We start from the raw sequence: 15,882 nt of genomic DNA on the forward strand, positions 1-15,882 counted from the left end.
ATCAACAGTCCTTGAATAGGAGGTGCAGGTTATCTGTACATGAGCATCAGATGTTCTGCTATTGTAAATGTAAGCTATGCAGGTACAGAAATTAGTCCTCCATAGTGTTACTACGGGACTTGGTTTCTCAGACCAACACCACTCTACTTCCAAAGACGATGGCTGTGGAACAGACCCAGCTTTCTCCAGCTCCTGAGCCAGAGTCTATGTGCCAACTGTGCTCCTTCATCCCCCACCAGTGCCACTGCGGGGCAGGATGCAATTTCCCTCAGATTAGATAATTAAGCACAGGAGATACCGCAAAAGTGATCATCTGAGCAGTGGAATCAGAATTTTCCCCCATCAATCCCCAAAGAAGCCTCGAGGTAAAGCATCAGCTCAGAGTAATGAGGTGACAGCAAGCAGCTTTATTCCTTTTGGACCGCAGCACGGAGAGGCCACGCTTTCCACTATGCTGTTCTCTAATGGAAAACTAGGAACACATATTTGCTTTCTTAAGTGGTAAGGTAAGAGGTTTTCTAGCCAAAGCAGAGAAATACATCTTCCCCACCCCTCCAAACAATATGTGTAGGGTCTCTTTATTAAAAAAGACTAGGTACTTGACATAGGAAGCAAGAAAAAACCCCAATACATTACTAAAGAAAAATGGCTAAGATTAGAACAACAGCTTTCCCAAATGATTCCCCCCAAACCTGACCTACTTCTTGCAGCCCAAGAATGTGTCTTTATTTTTGTCCATGACCTGCTTTTAAAAAGTACATCATCTTTTTGAAAATTCCATCCGTTTGGCTGCCAGAAACAAACTGGCTGAATGCTGATGGCAAACCTCCAGCAGCAATGCCCATCGCTCCCAACAAGAGTGCAGCTCACCAAGGTGCAGAATGGGAGTGATAGATCTGCTGCTACGTGCATTCCTGGACCCCGTTTGGTCTCAGCCACTTGGAAAGGAACGAAGCAGTAATAATTCAGGATAAGAGAAGGATAACATGATTGCTTTTTCCATAGCAGATAACCCTTCGAGCATGTTATAAAGTGTATAAACTGACAGGGTTTAGCCAGAGTAAGATGCATTGACTTGAAAACTATACAGATGGACTAAATTGCTTAGGAAAAGGTTGGGATACTGACCCAACTGACAACATCACCAAAACTATAAGAGGCTCAGAGCTCAGGGTTCCCCTTAGTGCTATTACTGGTGCAGAACTGAACACTAGGATCCAGTCATGGAAACTGCAGAGATCCTGTAGGCTTTTCTTGAAAGGATGTTATTAAGAAGCAGCTTCTGTGGCTACAGAATGCAACAAAAATGCTGCTACTATTCTATTGAAAGTTTATGGTTATTCTGTCACCCTTAATTACAGCCCCCAGAAGCTAAGCATGCATCACTTTCAACCTTAAATCCCAAACATGTGGACTGAGTTTTCTTTCCTCTCTCTACTTTCTAGCAAGGATGCTAAGCAGGAGAAGAAAATAAACCCTGGAGCTCCAAGAAATCTCACTTCCCTCTCCTGCGGAAGACGATTATTTTGTGCAGTGTTAAGTTGTCTGACCTTTGCAGGTCAGGGCTGAAGGTTCACATTGTTCCAAGTACTAGAAGTGACTTTAAGACCTAAATAGAGCTGGAGTATACCCAGGAAATAAAGAATAATAATTACAGTAAAATCAATTAAAATAGAAGTACTACACCTCAATGAGGCTTCTCAGCAAAGAGTCCTATCAGCAATTTTTCAGTATTACCTCCCCAGGAAGGTAGTGTGTTCACAAGGTAGCTCTGAGCATCAGGCACAACGAAGCCTTGAGATATTAAGGGCACAGTGTGAACATTTATGAGTAATAGGTAACGCCACGTGGAAATAGTGCAAGTGTGAAATGAAAGGCAGTAAGCAATAGATGTGCACATTAATGACATGTATAACAACAGCTCAGGTGGAAAGAGACCTCAGGATTTAGCCCAGCCTCTGTCTCAAGGCTAGGAAAAGAAGAGTGCGAATCTGCCCCATGGAAAATCTCGTTAACAAAAAAGAAGCCGTCAGTAATAAGAGACAAACAAGCTCACAACAGTCACATTCTTATAGTATTTCAAATACTTCGTTTCCCATTTCATGAGCCATAAAAATTCTCAGGCTTCTATGGATGGCTGATCTCCTTTCACTAACAAACATAATTATTCACAGTCTCCTGAGCCAGACTAAGCTAAGGAGAACAGGGGCTGTCCGGAATCCCACCCCCAGCAGGATGCTGCCTTACCTGGCAGCTCCTTCACAGCACATCAGCATCAAGCTCAACAAGGGCAGAAGTATTTTTTAAAGAGAGAATAAGAGAGGGGAAAAAAAACATCTTGTGATCTACACACTGATAACAGAACTGCTGGAAAGGCTTTTTTTTTAATTCAGTAACACTAACAGCCTTAGGACCATCGTTAACCAAGAAGCACTGACAACTGCTCCTAGATGAGCTCACTGGGGTGCTTAGGGACAGGGACGCTACAAGTGCACTGGTGGAAAGGTGGGGGAGAACAGGAGAAGGAATAGGGAAACCATGGTGTTAAACACTCCTTTTTTCCTTTCCCTTCTTTGACACTGGGAACAGATCAGTCACGTCAAGGAAGAGCCCAACAAACACTTCGGGTCATCGTCCCGTTCTAACTTTTCCCCTCCACATCTGTTCCCTGCATCTGTCATGGCAAAACTCTTCATCCTTGGAGGAAGCTGGGGGTGGGGATAAATTCCTGTGAGTGCTCATGGAGTCCTCCGAGGGAGGGCAAAGAAGCTGAATTCTCATGCAGTTCTCAGTGCCTAACAGACGTTAAAGCTGTCCCAAGCTACAAAATGGATCCACTGTTTCAAGCTAACCAACCTCTTGTAGCAGAAGAGCCAGCTGTAAGACCTGGAGCACATCTCAGTTTGTATTTTCATCAGCTCTCTTTTCTCAAAGTTTTGGGTCATCACCATAGCTTCACAGATATAACCAAGAGTAAATGTCCCTGACAAATATGGAATGCTTTCCCAGCAGCTGTTTGGTGCTAACAGCGTTTCAACACCAATTCTTGCAGAACTAAAGCCTTTCATTATATGCTTCTGTTAGCCTGCATCTATGTTCCTTTCTGCACGTACGGTACAAATATAATTTTCAGATCTTTCCAACAACACTTCTGAAATCCAAGAACAGCTTTAAAATACAAGGGGAAAAAAAATCTATCTTTTCATTTCAAGGTAAGTTTGAAGTTTCCATGAATATTTTTCATGTTTGCATGAACAGCAGCTGTGTATGTAAATGGTTTGAAATAGCTGCAAGCCCTAAACTAATTAACATTTTCCCATTGCAAATAGAGATTTTAGGTTTGTTCTGCATTCTTTTCTCCACAGAAAGGAAGAGGTCCAGCTCAATACTTAGCTTCTGGCCACAGAAAGTATTTACTGTTTCAACAGCCTTTCCATTCCAAAGCAATGACATCAGCACCAGCGCTTCACAAGCTTCCAGCCTAATTCTCAAGCAGAACTCCATGCTCACAGATATGCCAGTCATAACATGACATGCTTTCTCAGAATTTGTTCCAGATTTATTGGGGCTGTGACCAGCTTTAATGCTAGGAGAGATCTTTTATCAGTCACGTACTGCACAACCTATGAGCTGCAAGGAAACAAACTCTTCAGAACACAGCACAACTCCTTTGTGAACTGCCTGCTGATGTCAAAGCTTAAGACACTCTTATTTAGAACACGTATGGACTTTTTACTTTTAGACTGTAGAAATATACATTAAATTATGTATATCTCCTTATACAAGAACAATCCTAAAGCTTCAGGTGCCACAAAACAAAACACAAGCACACAACATCATCATGACAACCTTACAATGGTCCTAAGCTGGGCAGTGCTACCTGAGGCACTGAACGCTTCTCACCATTAGGCAGACTGCCTCCTCTACACCCACTGCTGCAGTGTAATCCTACTACTCCTTTCTTGCACACCCACTGCAGGTGAGTTCAACAGCACTTTCTCTGCTGCAATCTTTCACACACTTGAAAACAGTTTGCTCTCAAATGAAGTAAACTCCTTTCTTTCACAGCCTGCTTCCTAAGATGTTCCTTCTTGTTGCCTACAGGGCAGCTTGACTTTGTTTTCCCCCAGAACTAATGCACGCAGAACCCTAAATAAAAATTAAAGTTAAGCTTTGAGGAGAACAAACAAATGACACCTAGGACAGATATCTGCTCTCACTGGATGTACTTTTCCAGCTGGTTCAGCACAAGATGAGGACTCGAATAAACAGCAGAGATGCATGCTAGCAGATGGGTGTAACAGAGCAAACCCAGCGCCATGCTGAACACGTGGCTTCTCCCAATGGATACCACTTGTGAGCCCTTTAAAATCATAAAGTGGAAAATAAGTCTTCAAAACAGTCAATCATGCCACACTAAAATACTGAGGAAGATTGCCAGTGAAGCCTACAAATATCAGAATGAGTTTTCAGTTCTAAATACACAGCATTTCAAATTTCTGCTAATATCTAGAGAGCTAACAGGAACATTAGCAACAGAACATGACTGCAGCTCCCGCATCTACGTTAGAGAATCTGACATTGCCCAACTTCAAGGAAAGATCCAGTCATTGAAATAAGAAATAAATTGCTTTGCACAAGGATCTTAAGGTAGTCTTCCATTTCTAAGAGCCTTCCCCCTATTGCTTTCTTAAATCCTCTCAGTAAAATGCCTTACTTGATGTCTATAAGCATGACCTTAGAAACCAAACCATATATTGGAAGTATCCACAGTCAAGCTACTTCCTACATAACTGAAGGCAAACAAAACAGAAATCCTGCATAAAACCCAGAAATCTACTCTCAGACCTAAATTAATAAAATGAATCTCTAGCCACTGGGATTTACTGAAATGTATGCCTCAGCATCATTGTAATTTATGCACAAATTAAATGATGCACCACCAAAGCTCTCTTGGCCACAGTCCACGTCTCTCAACTTGATAGATTTCCCACAACTGCTGCCAGTTTTCTACTACCAATGGGACAGGGCGCTCCAAATAACTGGAGTTCAAATTCGGTTCATCTGGTTTATCCCTCTGTTTCATGTCCGCATTCTGCAACTTTAACCAAAGATATCTGCTATCACTTTGACAAGCATCAGATGTGTTCACATCAAGCTGATGTGGAAGCACTCAGCTGCATGTAACAAAGTCACTGCCTCTAACATTTGTTTCCAAACAAAATGTTGATTGCATTCAATCCACCCATGTCCCCCAGTATTGTTTCGATGTATATTTCTTCTATGAAAGTAGCAAGGGAAATAAGATCAGCTGCACCTAAAAGAGAAATGAAATGCTGGATGCAAGGGACAAACGGAGTGTAAGTGGCATGCTGGGTTTGTTTTTCTCTGCTTCTTTGTTGCTACTGCTGGGACATAGCAATAACAACTCCTACTTCATTGGCTGAAGATCTGAGTGAATTCCTACTGTGAACACGCAGTTGGTCCATTAGAAGGCAGAAAAGGGCTTTCTTAGGAAAATACAGCAACTGTCCAGTCTATATCACATACATTTTACATCTTAAGAAAGCAGTTTGTACATCTTATGAAGAAGATAGCAGATGCAATGCACTTACATACGGCTGCAGCTGGCTGGATTTTAAGGAACACCAAACAAAACAATGACATAACCCACAGAAACACAGAAAGCACAAGCTGCATCTACTGCAACAACAAACTTAACTTCCACACAGGACATCATCTCAGATGTCTCTCTTTCCCACTTTCAGCTTGCTTTAGCTCATTCCTTGTGTCAAAACAGCTTTGCTTTTATTTACCTAGGCAGCTTGGTTTTTTGCTATTACACAGGCCTGGAAATTATATATATATATATATTCAAAATTACACAGTCAGCACTTTCTAATTAATAAGTGATTTTAATCAATCATTGTCTTTTCCTGAATCTTCCCCAACTTGACTCATGATCTAACTGCTATAATGTGAGTTTATTAGTGTTTCTTTGTTTTAAACAAGCATTATCTCTCTTCTTTCATATCTTTCTTCCTTTCCGATATCATTTCTGATTTGACTGCATTTGTAGGAGCTCCTTTTATTTGCTACATCCTTGCAAAACACTCTTCCACCTATTCTTTCAGGAGTCTGTAAGCAGCCCATTTGTAGTTGCCATTAACGCCTTTCATGTGAAGCTACGAGAAAACATTCTGATCTGACATGGAGACTGAAAAGCCCTCTTCCCATTCTCCTGAAGCTCCTGACTCACAGCTTCTGGGCCAGAATCTGATGTTTCATTTCAGCTGCAAGCCTTGCCAGCAAATGGTAATCTTTTTCTCAACACAATGAAGTTCTTCAAACGTCTCATGATTTCCTATGACAGCTGGAATGCGTGGCATCGCCTTATCCCTAATTCCATTCATTTATTTGCGTACTGTTCCATGCCCTCCCTCTCTCAGCTCTATTTCCTGTCACTTCAGCCCATGACTGCCTGTCTGTCTTGCCTTCATCGGTATTCAGAGCCACCGTGCGCCCTGGCAGGGCAGTCCAGGCAGCCCTCCAAGTCTGAGGAACTGAGCGGTCATTCAAAGGCAGAAGTAACTTCTGCCCAGAGCAACACGTCGCTACTATTATTACTCCAGGCAGCCACAAACACAGTCAAAAAAGCCCTACAGGATCCTCCAAGTCCAGGGAAGGAGGAGGTGAGGGCTGACTGTGCCATCAAGGTACTGGTGCTCCTAAACTGTGGCTCTAAAGGAGGCCTTGCTGCTGCCAGCTGTGAAATGACGTTATCTGGAACTTACAGACCCAAGATTTCCTCTCGGAAATAAAAGGTTCCCTTCAGTCATGGCAACAGACATCTCAGCAGCTGGGCAACTTAAGGTCAGAAAGTCACAGACATGAGTAACAAGAGGCAGTCACTCCACTTTTCTCTCCATTGAGTTCCACAATGATGGAAAGCACAAGCTTGACAGCACCAAAAACTGCACGCTTCTCTTCACAGGCTGATCACAGATAGATCTGCTGCAGACAGCTCTCATGTAAATTTGTCTCCATCACTCCTTCTCTCCATGGGTCCAGCTGAGGCAGCCAACAGTTGATCCCCACACCCTCACATCTGAGTGGAAAACAATTCCTGTAAAGCACAGCCTCTGACAAGTCTTCAGCATCACCAGCCCAAGGCGAGAGGTTTTCTAGCACAGTGGCAGCAGCACCACGCCGGTCAGGAAACACTATTCTCTAAAAGATTGTCCACAATGGAAGGAGATAATGGTAGCCGTATTGCACTTAGAATAAAACTTGCTTTTTCCGAATCCTCAAAAGCACAACTGTACAAAAACGGGCCAACAAACACTTTTGGTAATCTGCCCATTACACACAATGGTAGCGTTTTTCCTGATGAAAGAAAAAGACTAGCAAAATAACCTGCAAATATGCATATTTGCACAGGAAAACAATCAGACAGCACAGCTGAAGCAAACTCCCTAGGAGCTACAGAAGTGGTCTGGATTAAAGGGAGCTCCTGAGCCAAAATTAACAATCTCCCTGGCAATGCACTCTGTAAAGCCACCATTGCTACATCAGTGAGAAGGCAGCAGAGCACTTTCCTAACACAAAGGCATACGGGTGCCCAAAAGAACTGAGGAGACTTTAAGTAACTGCTAGCCAAATGTTACCTTCAGTCATAACTACTCAGCCTCCCTTGAATAAGAGGATAAATGTCTTCTTCAGGTTTTGCTACAGGCAATGGAAAGAGCTTTGAGATGTCAGGCTTTCAGAGAGAGCTATTTCCCTCTTATGAGAAGGTAACCCAGCAAAATTTCTCTTGAGAAGGACAAAAGCAGAAAATTGGCACTTTAACTGCGCTTGATTTTGTCTTAATACTTACACTGAAGGAGAAATCCTATTTCCATGCACCATTTACAGTATCTGCGTGTTTTTAAAAGTTAGATTCCACAAGAAAAAAAACCAAAAACTTCCAATTTGAAATGCAATGAATTTTTGTGGGACCTGCACAGGGATTTTTCACCATCAGCTGAGGCGTACAGCAACAGAGTCATCTTGTTCTTTGAAAGAATCCCATTCTAGCTTTTCTCTTACATTACTGCCCTCTCTTTCTAAATGAGAGCTATGATGTAGTCAGACTGCAGGTACTTTGGGGGACATCCATCAGAGCAACCCAAGATGAGAAATCTTGTTTATTTATTTAAATTCCATTGAGCTACTCCTCAAAGATGAGGAAGATGAGGAAATCCCACTGCACTCTCCATCAACTAAAACACCCACAAGGCTGGCAGCAGAACAGGAGAAAGCTATCTTCCTCCTGACAGAAGACAAATGACTTACTCAAACCCTCAAACCACCCCAGCCAAAATTATTTTGCAGTCAGACCTGAACGACGACCTACAACTACTTGAACTAGTATTACATTAAATAGCATTGAGCAAAGAACGAATGTGACAAACATGATCATTTCTGAAGGAGAATGCAGAGTGAGTTCGCAAGGAGGCCAGCAGGATTTGTACAAGTTTTGGTGCACCCAGCTGTGCCCCTACGCAACATCCACACACATTACAGCACAATGATCGTATTCTTGGCCCAACCTCACTGTTATCCACTACCATGAGTCTCAAGTGAACTCAGCATCAATTGTAAATCCATTTCACTGGCAGGTTCTGAATTCCTACAATACAGAAGTAAAAAAGTAAATAAAAAGGTTGATGTGATGTTAACAGTGCCCTCTCATGTCTGGGATATGAAGAGTATACACAAGAAAGTCCTTTAAAAATCCCTGGTCCCTATATCTATACCATTAATAATCAATAATAATCAAGTAGGAGGAACTTCAGGGCTTGTTCATTCTGGAGAAAAGAAGGCTGCAGAGTGACCTAATTGCAGCCTTTCAGTACCTAAAGGGAGCCTATAAACAGGAGGGGAGTCAACTCTTTGAAAAGGTGGATAGCAGCAGGACAAGGGGAAATGGATTTAAGTTGAAGGAGGGAAGATTTAGGCTAGATGTCAGGGGGAAGTTCTTTACCAAGAGAGTGGTGAGATGCTGCCCAGAGAGGCTGTGGATGCCCCCTCCCTGGAGGTCTTCAAGGCCAGGTTGGATGGGGCCCTGGGCAGGTATTAGATGTGGAGGTTGGTGGCCATACCTGTGGCAGGGGGGTTAGAGATTCATGATCCTTGAGGTCCCTTCCAACCGAGGTCATTCTGTGATTCAGTGAACTGTGAGTGCAATTAACAGTGCTGGGATGAGGACGACATAACAATACTTCATTGGCCACTTTCACCCCTGCAAATCTTCCCAGATATTTAAAACATTTCTCAGAAATATCCACCTGATCATGGATCACTGGGAAGGCTTCAGCAAAGCAACAAGAATTTCAGCTTGATCTGGATTTCATTGCTGAGATGAAATTCAGGCAAAAGTCACATGGACCACAGTAAATCAAAGCAGCTGCTTCCAAAGCACAGCTCCTTGAAGAAAAAAAAATAAACATAAAAAGCAACAGAGCCCCAAGGTTCAGGACAAAGCCTTCTATAATAAACCATGGAGAAAATGAAACGACTGCTTCATTCTAAAAGGAAGCTCGTCCACTTTTTAATTGCAATACTCCCAACTTTGGATGTCAAATTCCATCCGTTCTCAGAAAAGGAAACTCACTGATGGGTAAACAAATCCCATTAACTTCAGCGGGACACGAAATTTCGACTCATTAGCTTTGTAAATCCAGATGAATGTACAAACAGACATTGTTCAGAACATCTGGACAGACAAATAGGGATTGTTCATTAAACTATTAGGTGTTTTTATTTTTTTGTACTCTGGAGAGAGGAAATGTTCTACCTCTTCACTATAAATACCCTCCCCCCTCCTGGCTCAATGTCCCAGATATTTCCAAATAAGGGAAATTTGTTTCCCTTCCTTTGTCGGTGGTCCACATTATCTCCTACTAACTGGTGAGAATACACTGTTTATCTTGCTCTGAAGCTCTGAGACCTCTGTGTAACTTTTCTCCCCAGCACAAGGATTTAGTTACTGAGCATTTAAACAGCATGAAAACGGTCTTGATACGTGTTGTTGGGGTTTTTTTGTTTTTTCTTTTCCTCTTGGTTGGATATCTATAAATTACGTAAACTCCTAAGAAAAAGACTCAGATTTCAGTCCTCTGGATTTGACTGTCGGCAGCAGCAGAAGCTGCAAATTCTTGAGATAATATGAAGATCCTTTGGGGGAAGAGGTGCCTTGCGTCATCCAGCACCAACTTCCTGATAAATCATGGAGCAGATAGCTTATCCAGCTCCCCTTGGCCAGAGATCATGGTGGAAATACGAGATGAGGGAGGGATGAAAGCAGATGGGACAAATAATAGGAGAGACTAGAGGGGTCAATCAGAATTGTGAAAACAGCCTTGGGGAAAAACAATAAAAGGTTTAAGTAACCAGAGAGGTTAAATGACAGCCTTGGATCCAGACTTCCCTCTTTACAGTGTTGTGCTACACTTTCCTGGACTCTGAGCTGTGTTTCTAACAGGATGGCTTGTTTAAGGTTAGGTTTATTTTGTCTGAGCTTCTTTGATGAGACTGCAAATGTAAGCAGAGGCACAGTGACCCACCTGCCCTAGCTCTGCCTTGGAGATGTGGAACCCCTGGAGACCAACTCACAGCAGCTTATAGCCATGCCAGATCAAGCTGCCCACAGCTATCAAGTGTTCTGTTTGTATTTTCAGTTTCAACAAGCTTGGATTAAACCACGTTTAAACATAGTTACGTTCACCTTAAAGAGGAGTGAGATTCAAGATGGGACAACACTGTGAAGTTATTTTAAGAAGCAACACTCCTATTTATACGATGAAGAGGATCTCCTATCAACAACTTCTGGTGCCTAAGTTATGAAGGTGATCCTTTCATCTTCTCAGATAAGTGCACAAAAATAGAATGTGAATATCTCCTCTTTCCTGCACCCTAATTGCAGGAATCTGTGCTAATGAAGCACAAAACAGCTTTCCTGCCAGAACAAAGTGTGCTCTGTCATTCACACTTCCCCTAAGCTTTGGTTCTGTTCCTGCAGTATGGGTATGGTAGGAAGACACCTCCATGCTCCCAACAGTCCACATGCAGACAAACTTCCACAGGCTTGTAAATTTCCTGGAAATTATTTTGCACACAATGGATTTCCAAGAAAGAGTTGGTCAGGGAAAGACACGCTATGTGGAACAACCCATAGGCAACCCAAAAGCAAGGCACTACTGGTTTGGGAACTGGGCAAAACAGTGGCTAAAGGAGGGAGTATGTGAGCACAAACTCAACCTTCTGTGTCACTGGTCTCCTATGGATGTTTCCTTTCTCGTTGAAAACCTCGTGATCTAAGTCAAATCTCAAGACAGCTGAGGTTTGTTTTTCTCCTTCAACACACAGCGACTTTCTCAGTCAAACTGGACGAAATAGCTCAGCAATTCTCTTTGCTAAAGAAAAGCCATGAATTAAGCCTGGTCTGTAGAAATTCTTGCATGCACACAGATTGACATTAACGTGGGAATGTACTTTCCTTGAACTCCACATAATGTCAACTACTCTAGTACATTCATCAATCCATGTGAGATTGCTTAAGAGGACAGTTTACGTGATTACTTCTTGAAGTATTTTCTGGTCTACAATCTGTGTGGCCCAGCTAATGGAACTGGCTGGTACACTCAGCCACTAGGAACTCAACCATTTAACTTTCTGCCTGTACGAACAACTTCACACCCTATTAACTGGGCAAAAAATATGAAAGATAAAGAATGCTTAAGAGGTACCGCGTATGCAAATAAATCTAAACAAGAACGTAACGTGGGAGGTAAAGTAGAGGCACAAGAATATCACACTGGAAATTCCCAGGTGTCACAAATTAACTGGTTTCTCAAGTTCAGACAAGTGCCCTAATTAGTGCATGTTTATTTCCTCTCACTTACTAAAAATTAAAAAACCAGCACACACACAACACATGGTGTGTTTCTAATTATATAGGAATCTAAGCAATTTGGTCAAGTAATATTATTTGCTGAAACTACAAAAACCAGCAAGAAAAGTAACACTACTAAGATTTCATATGTGATGCTGATCTGTACTCACAAAATTCAGAATGCCTCCATTTCCAGTAAATACTATGCTTCATACTCCATTCCTCTGTATAATGTTAAAACTCACATATCGTGGCAAATATACTCCAGTCTTTGGGAGAGGTTTTTTTCCGTGCTACCAATGAAATCATGATTTCTGTTTCTGACAGTTTGTTTTCAGGAGACAATCTCATTAATTCTCCTTATTTTATACAATCCAACACACTTAAGGAACAGGGAAAGCAGCACTTACATAAAAGCATTTTTTTCAGTGACTGCAGAAGAATCATTTATGACAAATTTTGTCTGCAGAATATTTCCGTATTGGTTTAATAAAGGTCCTCATAGAATCACAGATGGGTTGGAAGGGACTTTAGCACCCATCCAGATCCAACTCCTTGCCATGGGCAGGGACAACCCCTGCCATATCAGGTTGCTCAATGCCCCATCCAACCTGGCCTTGGGAACCTCCAAGGATGGAATATCCACAGCTTCTGAGGGCAACCTGCGCCAGTACCCAGCCACCCACAGAGTAAAGAATTTCTTCCTTGTATCCAATCTCAATCTACCCTCTTTTCATTTAAAACTGTTACTCCTTGTCCTATCACTACCCTCCCTGCTCCTGGCTACAGTCATCATTTCTTGGCTAACAGAACATAAACATTACATACATTGCCACAGTGTTTCTCAACTTCAGTGCTTACAATCCTCAAAGTAAAGAAACTAGGCTTTTAAAATCTGTAGAACACACAGACATAGATACATAGACAGCCCAACAGGTTTACAAATCAGACTCAAGGCTAGAATGGAAAAGAATTGGCACCATACCCCATGAGCAAGTAGAGGAACCTCGCCTGTTTCCTGTCTGTACTGAATCACATCTCAATTTCCCTTTAACTCATAGGCTTTGGATTCATCAAACTTGATGCAATTGAAGAAAAGCAAAAATAAAAGAACACCCTTTTTCTAAATATATTTAAACATAACAAATGAGAGGAACAGGATAGGGTTGAACCAAGGAAGCATCAGCTTTATCTCCTGTGTTGTCATTCATTCACTCCATATTACACACTAGCAGCTTGCTGATAGCAGTTCTTGCTAGCACCAGCCCAGACTAACAATACCTGCTAGCTTTACTTACATCAGCAGCCTTGCTGGGGGATCTGCAATGAGAGGTTTTCTAGATGGAAATGGCAGCTTTGCAGCTGGGCTGATAAAACTGTAACCAGCAGAGTTTAGGAAGCAGGAAAAGAGATCAGTAGCAATTGTAAGACCTTGTTTTGCTGAGTTTTGTATGTTTAAAATATTTTCAAAGTAAAAGCACCACAGTTAGGAAAGCCCTCTTGCTAAGTCAATTTTCAAACAAATGAGCACATGTAAGTAGTCAGATCTCCTGAGAAACTTCCAGCAGCAATGCAGGCAGGAGCACTTCCATTCACAAGTGCTTGTGGCTATCCTAGGTTCTTGAAACTTCAGTGGGGGTTAAAAAAGATTTTACCTGATTTGAAGGGAAGAAACTTTTTATTAGCAAATGGGCAAGAGCACTCTAAGAATACTTAAAACTTCTTATGTGCCCACAGTGCTTGCACACACACACACACACACACACACACACACACACACACAGGGACTCTCAAACGAGTAGAACCTTCCATGACCAAGGAGCAAACCACTGAACGCATGAGAAGGAAGTGACTCAGACTAAAATTCATAAAGGACAGATTGAATGGGACAGGATTTCCGCTTACAGCTCTTTTTACATGGCAAGGCTCCTCTATGGAAAAACAAAACAACCAGCTGACCCACTCCCATTCAAGCTTTAAACCAGCCCTACTGCAAAGCTACAGAATGGATTTCAAATCAGGACCCCTACAGCTGACCTCCAAGTCCTCTGCCTGAACCAGACACCGTCCATCCTACCACAACAAACATACAGGTCAGCTGCTAATTTTTTTTTTATTATAAGCCATTGGTTTTCTTTTTTAATCTTACAATGGCAGGTTTCCAGTATCCAGCATAAGCCAGAAATCTTTATTTACAACTCTGCCTCCCAAAAGAAATATACAATGCTGTCATTGAAAAAGGCCAGAGGAAGCACACATCATTTACGTACTCCAGCATCATTTTCTTACTCAATTTTAGCACTACTGATGATGCTATCACCCCACTGCTTCCAAAAGCGCTGGGGGAAAAAAAAGCATTCTTTTAATATCTGCAGGAAGCAAGTTATTGACACAAGGCAAAACGTTCCTTGAGCGCTTACTCATGAGCACAGAATAAGCAATTCACATGTATTGTGATAGAAAAATATGTTGTTAACTTAAATATCTCATGCCTCAAAATTTGGAGAAAATACAGTTGTCCTCACATTGTATGATGAACATTTTCTTCACTAATGTTCTTACTGCACTGTGAAATAGCTTCACTGTAGCTGAGGTCCCTCAAGGCTGCAACCCCCTTGTGGTTCTGCTGCTGACCCATGCTAGTTTCCTCCTGTGACCTTCAAGCTTCTGCTTCAGCAGCATGCAGGAGTCCTAATTCCCCTTCTGCCAGCAGCTCACTGTTCTGACACCCAGGACCCACCACGAGCCTGCCAGCTGCCATTCCACAAACACACTGACCCAATATGAATGAATAGGCTTTAAAACACAACAAAATCTCAGTCAAATTTGGTTAAAGAAACCTATCGCCTCCAGTTCTCCCTCACCCAAATTTTCAGCTCTGCCCACACTGCAGAGGGGGCTGGAATTGGGTGTTCTTCAGAGCTCCTTCCAATCCAGGCCACTCTACAGTTCTAAGTTTTACTCTAAATTCATACATTCCTGCATGCCTCTCAAGCGGTTTTTGTAAGCCTGGCTTTCCAACTCAAGACTCCTATTCTTTACATATGATGTACCTTTTATAGTTTTTCCAGGGCACTCTGAACTTTTGGAAGCAACAACACAATGTCATCAAAATTTTAACTAGTGGCAGACTTGAATCTACACACACGGAGCTAAGCTGAAGCAGTTTCCATACTTGCTACTTATGGCATTCTTTTTCTCAGTTACTCTGAACACACTGCAATTATCAGCAACTTTTAGGCTGCTTTTAGCTCTCAATCCAATTACCCATAAGGACACAAGTCAAGTGCTGATAAATCCCCAAATAAATCAAGAAGAAACACAGAAGATAAATAAGCAGTAGTAGAGATGATTAGAAGCTTATAAAGACAGATCTGTTCAGTGGGAGCCATTACAAAGCCTCAGTGATCACCTTCCTGCAGGTACATGTGTACTGGTGTGCACGTATGAATACAGCAATAGACTGATGTGGAAAAGCACACATCTTGAGTCATTTTTCTCCATGAAAAAATGATTTCTATTGAGAACAAAATCGATGAAAGTTATAATTTACTAAAACAAATTACTGAGCTAAACTAAGGTAGAACTGGCTATGTGCAGAACGGCTTGTGGTACACTAGACTGAATTAGATGAATGATCTACTGTTTCACTGTAGACTTGCAATATCTTGATGATAAGCTTCAAAAAATAAATACCAAAGAAAATTATTTCAGAAGTAGCCAGATCTGGCTATGAATTCCAATTGCTAAGATTAAGCAATTACTTGTCACGTTTCTTCTGTTTCAACTAACTGGTGAGGATTCACATAAACTTGTTTTTTCAGCAATTACCTCAAAATGTTCTTGAAAGTTTACTACATGCCCCCAGAAGAGAGTAGTAGTACTACCCAGCTGGCAGGTCTTGGTTAGAGCTCAGTTGTACCCAAGGTTGTTTGTGAAATGTC

At 41.9% G+C, this 15,882-nt stretch overlaps 1 protein-coding gene across 1 annotated transcript in view; it reads right to left on the minus strand.

Annotated features, from left to right (window-relative positions):
- FNDC3B (fibronectin type III domain containing 3B) overlaps positions 1–15,882 on the minus strand; it is a 136,039-nt gene that overhangs the window by 51,733 nt on the left and 68,424 nt on the right. The window lies entirely within an intron of this gene.

Source organism: Excalfactoria chinensis, chromosome 9 (assembly GCF_039878825.1).
Source record: "Excalfactoria chinensis isolate bCotChi1 chromosome 9, bCotChi1.hap2, whole genome shotgun sequence".
Lineage (NCBI taxonomy): Eukaryota > Metazoa > Chordata > Aves > Galliformes > Phasianidae > Excalfactoria > Excalfactoria chinensis.